At 37.4% G+C, this 13898-nt stretch overlaps 1 long non-coding RNA gene across 1 annotated transcript; it reads right to left on the minus strand.

Moving 5' to 3' along the window:
- Positions 1 to 8473: 8473 nt before the first annotated feature.
- Positions 8474 to 13309, minus strand: LOC116216472. The gene is made up of 2 exons (XR_004159267.1): positions 12973 to 13309; positions 8474 to 11494 (listed from the first exon to the last, which is right to left on the minus strand). It is a non-coding gene; the product is annotated as an uncharacterized LOC116216472 (long non-coding RNA).
- Positions 13310 to 13898: the final 589 nt, after the last annotated feature.

Below are 13898 nucleotides of genomic sequence, written 5' to 3' on the forward strand. Positions count from 1 at the left end.
TGCTCTTCCCTTAATACCACATCAACTGTGCACCACAGCTGCATAGTTTTAGGATAGCCTTGCAGTATTGCTTATCACCATAAACATTCCTAATATGCTTGATTAATCTCTCCAGTATCTAGCTAAGGACTCACACACAGGATTTGTGTGCTAGTATTGGTCTTTCCTGCTTTGAATAGAAACAACATCCTGGTCCTGACTTTTTCTTAAGGAAAACCTTTTGTTTGCCACTACTCAGAGGGACACAGCTACTCATCTATGGCTAGGAGAAGAGCTGTGGACAAAGTGAGCACATGCTCTCCTGCCCTTCCTCTGGGGCAAAGCAGCTGGCATCAGAACTACCAGTCCCTGCAAAATGGTTGTGAACCTTTTTGAAGTGAATTATGACACTGATGTCAAAACAACATTTAAATCTCAGAAGGGATGCTTTTGGAAGGATAATCTTACAATTCACAGCAGTCCATGCATTCAGTGCACTGAAACAGAAGAAAACTTTGCATATGCTATCTTTGTTATAACCACTGTTAATGAGCTGATATAATTTTACAATAAATACATAATATAACAATGTGATTAAAGCTTGATGGAGCTGTTTTTATGCTTTTATGATATAAAAATGGCTTCTTATTAGCTTTTGATGCTTCATTTTCCCACAGCACCACAGTATCTGCTTCTGTTTTACCCAGTTGTACAATAATTGTTGTTTAACTTCAGCAATCTCATAGCCTACTCAGACTCTTCACACATTTTATTAATCAGCGAAAGTACTCTGTAACATTAATGTCATGGAAAATCTGCCTTATCATTTTAGAGTCCTGTATTATATTCTATCACCTCTCTATAAGGTACTGAATTTTTAATGCATCACCCTTCTGATTTGATAACATCTGTGATGAAAATTATCATAATCTGCTATGCCTAAAAAGCATTAAATGAGTGCGCATTACACTTGAAATAAATGTCTTTAATAATTTTTGTTTTAAAATGTCTTTGTATTTCAAAGACTGAAATGTATATAAGCAGTTTTGAAGTTAAAGAGAAACTCGCTGAAACTACAGCTTCAGAGGTTGTACCTGAGATTATGACTCTACTATATATACTTAGAATACATTTTCTTCACATGGTCAAGTCATTTCCAAGATAAACTTTCCAAACATAGAATATCTTAATCTATAATTATTAAGTCAAAAAAAAAAAAGAGGGAATACAGAAAATCAAATTGATAAATCATGCCATGATTTGCACATATACAACCTCAGCAGGAACACAAAAGCTGCATAAACTATCAAAAACATATTTGGCTCCTTCTCTCTCACATTAAAAACATACACAAAGCACTAATTGATTCTATTCCAGAATGTAAGATTATTTCTCCTTAATTAGAATACAAATCAGAATGAAACACCTTTTCACAAGCAGGGCCTGTGTCAGGGTAGCGGTTGACATCTGTGCTAGTATCACAGAATCACAGAACATCTCAAGTCGGAAGGGACCCACAAGAACCATAGAATCATTTGAGTTCAGCCTTTGAAGGTCACCCAGTCCAACTCCCCTGCAATGAACAGAGACACCTACAACTATATCAGGTTGCCCAGGGCCAGCCCCGTCCACTCTGATCTGTCTTGAGGGACAGGGCATCCGTCACTTCTCTGGGTAACCTGCTCCAGTGCTTCAATGTCCTTATTGTAGAAAATGTTTTCATTATATTACATCTAAATCACCTCCCCTTTAGTCTGAAACCATCTTCTATTGTCCTATCTTAACAGACCCTGACAAAGAGTCTGTCCCCTTCTTCCTTATAGTCCCCCTTGGGATACTGAAAGTCTGCTCTCAGGTCTCCCTGGAGACCTGATCATCAAGTCCACCTCCTGGCTCCATAAAAGACCACCCAAAACCAAAACAGCAACAAAACCACCAAAAACTGACATAATTCAATTGATTTCAAAACTAACATCAAGAGGAACATCCATGAATCGAGCTCAGTAAATGAATCCCTACTTGATGTGCAGCTTGTTTTTCTTCCATTCTTTCACTAAACAGGCTCACACGTTCATCACAGTCTTTTTCAGCATCACGAACAATCTGTTTAGTGCAAGTCATTTAAGACAGGTATTAAGGCGCTCTACAATTCTGCAGAGGCTCCAGAGTTTTAATAGCGGAATTCATAAGTAGTTAGTCATATGGTATCACTGCTTCATATTGTTTCTCCATGCGTTACATAGTTCTTTTAATGCTCCCAACTTTCCCTTATGTCAGTGTCTACAAGTCAAACATTCAGAAATAATAACAGAGTAAAAAAAACAGTGCTGTCATTAGATTAATGTTTTGATAGAAAATTAATTTGGTGTTTTATTCATTCATTTGCAATAGTAACTACTGCCTTGGAAAGTACAATGTGGTTAATTTTCCAATATATTCGGGTCATATTAGTAATACACAGTTTTGTAAGTGTTTTGACGCACCTAATGTTTTTACACATAAGATTCCGCAGTTCAGAAGTTCTTTTAGCTGCGTGAGCCCTTACAAGCTGAAATAGTCAGAACATTGATTTAAAAGCTAAGCAAGTATTTCATGCCGTGCATCACTGAAGATCTTTTGTTAACACAGAGAGCAATGTGAATTATGTATCTGATTTTATTTCTTACTGTTAAACACAGATCACTGGAAAAAGTATAACCAGCTCCTTTTAAGAATACAAAGTAAAAGCAGTGCCGTGTATTATGCTACAGCAGGTAATTCAGCATCTTAGATAGGATTAGCCAGCAGATTTATCAAGCAGCCTCTAAGGAAAGTAGAGTTCAAGACCGGGCTCATCAATAATACATAAATAAACTGAACAATTAGGTACAAAGTGGCTATCTTGTCAGACAACTTATTAACTGATAAATGATATACTCACTGCAGAGAGTGTAAAAAGGGGAGACGTTTAAAGATAGGAAAAGAAGACTGGAGAAGAGAGGAAGACACTGTGCCTCTTAGCACTTCTCTTCACCCTTCCACACATCAGCCCAAGCTGAGAGCTGCAATGTGGAGACAAGGGGTGAGGAAGAACTCAGCAACACCTGGTTCTACTCTGGTTCTACTTGGCTTTTTTTTTTTTTTTTTTCTCTCCTCAACAGCAGAATGCAGATGCATGCCCTTGCTGTTTGATCAGTGGTCAGAGAGGGAGAAAAATAAAATATTCCACTTTTCTAGTTGACAGCTACTACAGCATTAACATCAACTACTTAATATGCAAGTTTTGCACTAATAAACAGCCATCCCCAGAGTATAATGTCACTGCTGGGCATGGCTGTAATGTGGCCTCACTGCTGAGGTGCAACAGTGCCCAGGAAAGAGTGAAAGCAGTGTTACATCTGGCTTACACAACAACGGTATGTCCTAAAAAGGCATCTGTACATTGGTAAATGTCAAAACACGAGCCATTTTTTTTTCCTTCTTTACTAACTGTCAACAAACTCAAATTTGTTTTCCTTTTCTGAGCTGGCCTGCTCTTTTCAGCTAGAAAACAGGGAGACTGCAGGTAGGAAGGGCTGTTGCTATTTTTTCCCCAGCCAAGCAAAACAAAAACATCTTCACTTCACTTGGGATCAACAAGTAAGCAAGCAAATCCAGTCCAAGTAAAATCTTTTCATACATACATCTCCTCAGCTCAGAAACTGCAAACATTTGAAGTACAGATTTCAGGATTTAACTCAGAATAAAAACAATATTGACCTAATGTGTTGTCTTTCATGCACAAGTACTCCAAAGTACTTTGCAAATATTGACTGGACTCTGCCTTTAATCTATGCTCAGTGCCCATTCACTGCAACAGCTATTTTGAAAGATAAATGCAAAAGAAGATTCAAGCCTTGAACACCCCACTAGTAGACTTATAGATTACTAGTGAAGCAAAATCACCCCTAGTTGAGAATCAAACTCAGCAATTTATAGATATCTTTATTAGATGGACAAGCATCTTGGATGAAGAGGTGGTTTGCTACGACTTCACTGAATGATTGTTGTACCACAATTAAATAAAATGAGGAACTTTAAGACTTGTCTCTCTTGTTGTCTCAGACATATGGTCTGACTTATTGGCAGTCCTGTGTTGAGTCAGGAGCTGGACTCCATGATGGGTCTCTTCCAACTCAGAATCATAAAATCATAGAATGTCTTAAGACTACTCACTGCCATTTTACTCCAGTTTCAGTGAACAGTTCTACTCCACATCAGAGTTCTTTTCAAAGTATATTATTATGTCTTCTTCCAAAGAAAAGATGCACTGAGGAGCAGCGTTCTGTTGAAGTCCCTAAAGCATTCATGCTTCACCCCCACCCCGCCAACTAGGCAGGTGACAGCTAGCATCTGCATCTTGACCAGGGAATGAAATTAAAGATTGAAACAGATTGTGGGTATCAAACCTGAACTTCTAACTGTGGGAGTAAGCTTCCACTGATGGGTCAGCTGTGCTACCTATAGGATTCTCTCATTTGCTGATTATAGAGGAACTCCAGGACAATCACACCTGATCCAATATGTTGGAAAGCCATGAGATGAATCCAAACTGTTATAGACCATGAAGTGAAGGGGAAGTAGAGAGAAATGGCATACAGTATGCCATGTTTCCTTCCAGGACCAAGTGCTTCCCATCCCTTAGGCGCTGCAAATGGCATCATTGATGCATGAGGAAACTCCAATGAAATCTCCCTTCTTTGCTTCTCCTTAAGATCAGTGGTAGGGATTATGAGGACACACCAGGGTGGCTTTGCATGTCATATTAAAGGATTTCCTTGCCTGAGGGAAAGTTTTGTTCAAGTGATACGTTTCCCAACAGATGTAAGGAATAAGGAGCAGGTTGGATCACAGGGAATAGATACGGCGACATTGTTATACAGAACTGCCTATGGCAACTGGCAAAAGCACTCACACAAGGCCTTCTTAGTGAAGGATTTCCACTTCTGTAGTCAATCTTTGGACAGGTTGATGGCACTGCAGCACAAACTGATTACATCCCTGCCTGCAAATCTAATCTAATATTTATTAGCATGGACTGCTAGTTCAAAATAAACATTTTAGACCAACATTTAAGAAGTAAAACACACTTATGAATTGCTATAAGATAATCTGTACCAAATATATGATGTTTTGCAGAGCTGTGAGATGCCTTGATTGGTTTCATATAAAACTTGGCTGAAAATATGTTCCTTAGAGTGAAGTATGTGGTGATAAAAATGTGATTAAGGTATACTGGCAATTTGACTTTGGCAATTTTATGTCTTGCTTTTGAATTCTTGTATATATAAATGTTTTGCCCTCTTCTAGTTGATAGTCTATCAGCTGAAGTCCCTACATATACAAACATTGATAAATTCACAGACAATAAAATAAAAGCAGTCCAAAACTACACACTATAATCTCTCTCCTTAAAAATAACTGTAGGAAGTCATAATGTACAGTTTATAATTATGATTTCCAAAGAATTTCTGTTCAGTGAAGCCAAAGGAAATTGCTTACTACAGAACTAAGAATGCGATAAAAAGAAAATTAGGCACTGGCCCTGAAGCTCAAAAATAGAGTAAATCACATATTTCCTCAAGCAGAAAGGGAGTATCATTTTTCAGTGGGGAAAAAAACTCTCACAATAATGTCAAAACAGCAAAGCCCAACTATCAGAGAAAAAGAAAAAACAGTGAACAGAAGCAAAGTATCAAAAAATACTCTAGTGTAAACAACTTTCCATAGCACCCTTGCAAAAATAAGTCTAAACTAATTGTTGGAATTACTTTCTAACTCAAAACTTGGATCTCTCTTCCCTACACAAAAAGTTCTCTACACTCAGAGAACTGCTTTAATTAATATAGTTGGTATAACACAAGGCACACTTCAAGCTTCTTGTCCATTAAAATACGCTAAAACGTAAGTGAAAATTAACCTTCCATGGGTCATAGTAAACAGGCGCTCAGGGGAGGAAAAAAGAAATCTGAGTATTGCTTTCATGTGTGAAAACACTATCCTCTAACAAAGAATTAATCCACAAAAAGCTTCACTAACCATTTTCTTGTTCTACTCACATTGATGAAAGTGACTTCTGGAGCCTTAAGGAGGGTTAATGGACTCTCAGACTATAATCAATGAAAACAGCATGATTTACACAATCTATGCTCTTTGTCAGATTTAACTAGTGTATCACCACACAGGATCTTCTTGCTGACAGGAGCTTACTATATGATGGAGATGCTGAAATCCTCCTTACACTGGTTATACCTGACAGGCTGTGCTGTGCCTATACAATGATAAAATGAAAGCTCGCAGGACAACCTCAAGCTATCCATCTCTGCTACTCAAGCTAGTGGATGTGGCTCACTAAAGGTATGTAGAAATAATTGTTTTCAGAAGTCAAATGAAAGTAATGCAGAATTTGACATGAGCAAGTTACATTATGTTACCCAAGTCCAAGAAACAAAAATATTTCAATCCCTCATACCTTTACAATTAAATGACAGTTATAGCTAAGAGTTGCTGTAGATTATCATCCTGTATCTACTGATGAGGATTACTGTGGTAAGCACAGTGTACCTAAAGACTGACAGACCTCCATGATTTGAAAAGCTATATTTAGAAATCGATGTATTTCACTGAGCTCATCCATTTTCCATCTCTGCTAGCCAAAAAAAAAAATAAAATAAAATCCATCCCCACTGGTTATATGTTTTCAGGATCACCTTCTGCAAGCACAAATTGCTGCTTCCATAAATTGCATATATAAAACTCTACAGCCTGACCTGACGTTCGTGTATCATTCATGCTTCTACCCATTTGTACCGCTGAGTCCTCAAAGCAACAACGAAAATCCTGCAAACAGAACACGCTTCCTTAGAAAGCATCATGAAGCTGAAGAACTGACTGTGCCCTGTTACCTCAGAACATGCAGAATTACTTACACCACAGAATAATATTGTTGTGAACACTTGCAAGAAGATTGATGTTGAAAGGTGCTCTTCATAAGGAATATTCACTTGAAAATTATGACTTCCTACTATAGAGATAAACAACTATTTGCAATTAGTGAATCATAATAATCTAAGGTACTAAAATAATTTCCAGCCTAACTATAAGACAGCACTGTTTTCATATTTATATGTTCTTCAAATTAATTGTTGCCTATTTTACTGCACAGATATAAAGGTTGTCAAGAAGGTTGCATGTGTCTTTTTAGTCATTCTGCTCTCCATTTGATCCTCTGTGTTCTCCAGTATATTCTTATCTTCCATGCTTGTACCAATATTCAGATAAAAACAGAAGTCAAGCAGTGAGTACACTTTAGATAGAAGAAAGCTCAAAGCAGGAGGTTGCTTAGAAATTGTTGTAGAGATAGATACTGAAAAAAAGGGAAAAATGTCTCATCATTTAAGCAAAATACTCTGAAGGATGGAATAAGGCTTGTTAGAAAGGAGATGAAATATTTCCTCTTCTAATCTGTTTAACGTTTTCTGAAGAAAGCCACAGGGAGCGCTTATGTCTGGAGTCTGCACAATAGGAACTGTGCTATCTGCTACAGCATTCGCATGAACCACTACACAATTTAAGTAAACTGAATAAGTTAAGAATCATTGTGTGGTTTTATGATGGGGAATGAGAATGGTTTTGTGTGATGTACGTAAACCATCACTTTTAATGAATTTGATTCATTCCTCAGTAGAGGTCATGCAATTCTCTGGATTTCTTTGGAATGCTAATTTTCACAAGACTGCAGACAGATGAGTTAAAGATGGAATATATTTAATTTGACTCTTCAAATCTGTACAAAACACTGGAAATAGACTAGATCAGTTCTACAGAGGGAGGAGAATGAAACAAAACAAAACTCACAGGTAGGGGAAACGTTAGTAGTATGGGCAACAGCAAGGCAGATGCTAATGTGATTGAACAGGTTCGAAAGTTAAAAATACAGAAAAAAAGGAGACCAGACATTCAAATTGAGCTTTCACACACTACAGCTCCCAAATCTTTATCGTGCAGTTGTTAAAAACTACAGTTACACACTAGATGTACATATTTCATTCAGTGGCTCTATTTCCTTTTGTGTGCATCACTACTCAAGCTTAGTTGGCAAGGGCACACAAATTACAGGAAATATTTTTCACGTTGTACTAATAAGTTCCATTGATTTCTCAGGAAATGCAATAATGTGACACATTTTAGAAAAATTTACTTTCATTTGAAGATTAAGCCCTATCAGTCAAAATAAAATGAAATTTTTAAAGGTTATATCATATTTATGCATTTGCTAAATATAAAAGTCAACATATGGTGCAATGTTACCATATGTTTGATTTTGTAAGAACAGATTTCCAATGTGGTAGTAGAGTTCCCCACAACACCACATCATTAGCTTCAAATTTCCTTTAAAAGACTTTCCATAGAAAAAACAGCCAAAAATATCCAAGTAAAGAAGAGACACACAATCTATATAACAAATTTACAATAAATAACAAAAGTTAAATGGGACTCTACAATGTCCACTTGCACTATGCAGATACAATATGTATTTACATAATAAAGTCTCTTATTGCTCACAAAAGAGTAGAAGTGAGTGACTGAAAATTTCCTGATTTGTGTGAATTTTAAAAAATGCATCAAAAGACCCAAACTTCTGGTATGAAACAAGAACCATAGAAAATCTCGTTCAGAATAAAATCATAAGGATTCCTTTCCCCCCCTCAGTAAGAGATTATATGAAAGCTGCAGTTTCATCTGGTCACTTTTGGTTTGGACTCCTGCCACATACCATAATTCCAATGCAGTTGAGATATTCTGCAATAAATGTAAGTGCACTTTAAATGTAAGAATAAATTACAAACTGTCAGATATTCTGAAGGAAACTGTTTGTATGTCCCACAATTTTAAATATTTCAGCAGAAGCCCCAGTGATCTGATGGATTACTTTTCTGTACACCTGGTTCTGGTTGCTTTAGAATGCACCTCAGCTCCTTCTTCCTAGAGAGATAAATATTACTACTTGTCAGCAAGTGAAAAATTTGGAAATTCCATTCTTCGTTCTGTTTTTAATTTCACTTTGTGGACTTAGGTTAAATACTTCTTTATGCCAATGTCAGCAAAATATAATGATACAACAGTCTGTTTTGGGTGTTTTGAGGAAGACATTTTTAAATAGCTTTTGAAAGCTCTTTGATGTCTGATGCCAAGTTGTGAGAAAAAGAAGCAAAATAAAATGTTAGTACTAGTTAGTACTATGTTAGTTAGTTAGTACTATGTTAGTTAGTTTACTTTGTTGCTAGCACTGTTTAAAATGACTGTATTTTTCTGTTCTGCTAATTTTTAGAATCATCTGTAAAGCACAACATGTGAACACAGTTGTAGTGTTAGAGAACTCAGATTGGCTAGTTAAAGCTAGACAAACTAAGATTTAAGTTGTGAACTAAAACAACACTCAGTGACAGACTGGAAAATGTCACCTGTAAGAGCAGGACTACAATAGACATAAAAAGAAAAGCAGTATCAGTCATACAAATTGCAAGTGAGGCAGTCCCTGAAAAGATGAGATTAGGGCCTTTTCTTTTATGAATCTACTACGCAGTCCATAGTGATGAACAAGCAATGGAGGCGCTGGACCAAGGACCTGCCATGAGCACAGCACAGTCAGAGATGGTGACATTTCATATGAATTATCATAGGCACTTTAGGAAACAAAAAATAAGCTGCCTCCATCACTTTACATACGTTCTCAAACAACACTTGGATTTAGGCCAGGTTCACTTCAGATTTGTAAGAATCCCTAAATTAAACATAGCCAGCTATAGTTTCAGAAAGAGGAACATTAAAGTCAGAGCAAAGACTGGAAAGACTTGTCAATGTCAAGCATTGTCTCCTGAACAAAGGAATAATAACAGCTCCTTCAAAGCAGCTGGTATCACTCCCTCTGACAGCTGATTCCAAAATGGCCTCTAAGCCTTTCTGTTCGACTTCTCTTACCAATAATATATTCTGTGAAACATAGCTTTAAGTGCTCCTTTATCTCTTGCGTTTGAAGATCGAAGAATGGCTGAAATGGAAGAAAAGTCATCTCCAACTTTGTCATGTATAACTTTGCTGGCATGACTGCAGACAAGGCCCTTTAGATCTGGATCATCCAATCTACAAAAATATTTTAACTTATTTTAACTTTTTTTTTTTTTAATGCAATAAGTCTTCAAATCTGCTGCCAAATGCTACCAGAGTACTCTTAGATCATGAATCTGTTCAATGCTTCAGCAGTGAGAAGAAAATATCTCTGCATCTTGTGCATATGCTAAGATATTGGAAAGATTCCTATGTTTCCTTCTATGGACATCAGATGAGGACTCAAACAGAAAAGATTAACCAGATTTGTAAGGGAAGAAAATTAATACTCATGGAGAATTGACTGTGGACATACAGTTTGTTCAGATGAAAAGAACAGCATTAGAAACTAACCTCAAATGACTGGGAGATGAGAATTTATAATGAAACACTGAAGAATAAGGAAATAAGTAAAATTCACTAGGAAGTTATATTGTCAAGAATATGAAGGAGAAATATTTGTGATGTAACTGCTAATGCATAAAGAAATCACAATAGATTTATTCTTCCAATGAGTTCCATTTATAATATTCGGCTTCAAATTACAGATTTCAACCTTGTCAAGTTCAGGCAGGATCACTTATTTCACCACCACCCACTCCAGCCACAGATTTGTACAATTAAATGTATTCAAAAGCTTACAGATGCTGTTGAGGAGGGAACTGACCACAAATCATAAAACCCTTAACTTTTAAGAATACAGTCTGCATAGAACTAATATGCTCTCATGTGTACATATATATATATCCACTAAAAATTTAAGTTGTATATGCTTTTCTGTTCTCACTCCCATACCAGATGTACTCAATTTACCAATCAAAACAACTTCTCTAAGTTTCTGAGCTGGTAGGGATAACAGCAAAGAGTCAGTGAAAACTCTCTTTTGTTGGACTGCATCACAACAAATAACAAACATTGTGTAACTTTTTCTAAAGAGAAATAACAGTGGTCAAGTTAGAATAAAAATTAAAAAGAGAGCAGATAAGTGTAGAGCTCAAAGTTTGGGCCTTTACAAGCTTCCTTACATCTGCCAAACCCATGGGTAATACTGAACACTTGTAGCAATGCAAATGGATCTAAAGTATTAACCTTAACATCAAGTATAAATTTTAAATCTGGATAGCTCCCTACATGTGTTTCAGCCACTTCAGCTCCTGTTTATCTTCCTCTGAGAAGGAGAGGACTTTTGCTTCCTCATCTGATCACCTCCATTTACAATGCACACACAATACTGGCAATCTCAGTAGGAGTGCAGATGACTCTTCAGCAGTTCAGCCCCTGCTTGCTGCCTGTTCAGGCCCTTCTGCATTCTCAAGACCAACAGCAATGGTCAGATTTCTCTTTTGCATTTCTGAGTTCACCAGAAGCACCCTCACTGATCAGTTCTTAGCTGTTATAAAAAACAAAAAACAATTTCTGTGAACATAAAAATAAAATACTTAAAAGTTCCATATTTAGAAACACAACTTGTATAGTTAAACTATTAAATAGATTATCTATCTAGACAAGTTTTATTTGTTCAGTATTTTTCTTATTCAGTAACTTACCTATAACATATACTGAGTAAGGCTGCAATATATTCCTTTAAAACAACGTTCTAGGAATCTCTGATTTCTAGCTGTCATTCATCTTCCCACTAGGAAAACCTACTGATGTGACTACTCAGTCAAAGCAAGACATCTGAGAGACATCTAAATCCACTACGTTTTCTAGTCACTAATCTCATGAACCTCCACACCGGCTCTCAGACATGATTATGACTATATTAGTTATTCAATTATTGAGACTAACATAAAATTCATGAAATGCTGGCAATGAGATGTGGGTGGCAACGTCCCAGAACCTGTGCAGATTTGCCTGTGTTAGACAAATTCAGGATCAAGGGACAGCAGCAGGGAACCTGTCCAACCTCCTCTCATTGGGAAAATCAACACTGTACCCAGATCAAATTGCTCAGGACTTTCACTAGTCCAGTCTTCCCAGTCTTGAAAGCCTCCAAGGATGGAGATACCACAGTATCTCTGCATAACCAGTTGCCTGAGCATAATTACCCTCACAGAGAATTTTCTGTTCTTCACATCAAGTCAGAACATCCTGTATCCAATTCCTAAACATTGCCTCATCTACCCATTGCAAAAAACCTGGCTCTGTTATCTCAGAAACTCTGTTGTACATTCTGGGGGGAGCTACTTATACATATCCCAAAACTATCTCTTCTCTAGGCTGAATCCTTCTACTTCTGTCCCTGATCCCCTCGGTGGCCTTTTACTCAAATGTTTCCAGTTTGTTTTCTTATCTGAGGGGGCCCCAAACAAGACAAATTATTCAAGCTTATTCCATACTGTAATGAGCAGAAAGAAAAATACAATAATAAAATCCTCTTGTCTACTGGCTACAGGCCTGCTGATAGAGTCCAAGATACTGTTAAACACTCCCTGCTCTCTTTACATCCAGATATTTCTCATCCAGTCCCATGGATGTGTATGGGTTAAAATTTCTCAAGAGAGGGCTGACTTGACCCTCTTTTACTCCTCGTCGATCCCCTCCATCTTGAATTCTGACTCTGCGTTCAAAATATTTCGTCATTGAAGACAGAAAAGGTAACACTGATCTCAGACTTACCTGCATCCATCTGCACTAAAACATGATTCAGCAGCAACCCCACAATTTGATTGTTTATTTTTATTGCTTTTGTAATGACAAGGTCTTACAGTCCTTGACACTCCCTGCCACTTGCAGACAAGCTCCAGTTTTCTCAACACTTTGCACTTAATACCTATAGGGAAAGGGGATAGCAGGTAACTAGTTTTAAACTAGCTCAAAAAAGACGATGGCCACAATCCAATTAAAAAAGAAAGATTTGCTTACTCATCCCAAAGATCAGGGCTCGTCAAGTACAGCAAAAAGAAGATCTCCCAGCAGAAATCCTTCCCTTAGCAACCAGACCTTAAATAAGGTTTAGGGAGGAGTGGAACCTGATTCCACTCCTTCTGGTCACACAGGTGTCTTGCTTTCATCTGTGCTCCCAGGGCTGGCTATGTCCTTCACCAGGTGCTCAATCATTGGTTCAGGCCTTGACTTGGGAATTCCCATACAACAACTCTATTGAGATCCTGCAGTGTAGCTACCCAACCTACAAACAAAATGACAAACACATTCTAAGAAGAGTTAATGTTCAATAAAATATTTATTTGGAATGTCGATGACTGGGACTCAAGCTCTGGACATTCCAGATGTATAAACCATAAAACTTGCTGAATTAAAGTTTTATTTACTGTCACAAACAATTAATAAAAAACAAAAACCTGCAACAATTAAAAAACCAAACCAAAACAAACCACCATGCCATTGCTCTCCAGCTAATATTTCTTGTGCCTGCAGTACTGCAAGCCCCACAGCCAATAGGGAGGTCTCCATGCACTGGCTGCACAGGAGAGCATAGGGTTAAGTCTTACTACAAGATAGGTGACAACATGAGGGTGTCTGCAGCAATTCCAGCAGAAGGATCATGAGCTACTCCCAAAGCTTTTAAGCAAAAAGAAAGAAGTCGCACATTAATTATGCAGTTCCACTCAGCTCCCACTTCATTTTCACTGCTCTTCTCCACAGACTGGCTCTGGATTTGTTTACTTTGGTGTTTAACTCAGATGAGAAGTGTATTTTCCCAGCAATTTCTCTACATAAAGGCATTGTGAAGCGTAGAAAACAGATTACTTGAGGATGAAACAAAACTGCCAGATGTACAGCGATTGTTAATGAGTGTTAGGTCTCTGGGACCAGTCATATTTGAGCTG

Source organism: Meleagris gallopavo, chromosome 3 (genome assembly GCF_000146605.3).
Source record: "Meleagris gallopavo isolate NT-WF06-2002-E0010 breed Aviagen turkey brand Nicholas breeding stock chromosome 3, Turkey_5.1, whole genome shotgun sequence".
NCBI classification, from domain to species: Eukaryota; Metazoa; Chordata; class Aves; order Galliformes; family Phasianidae; genus Meleagris; species Meleagris gallopavo.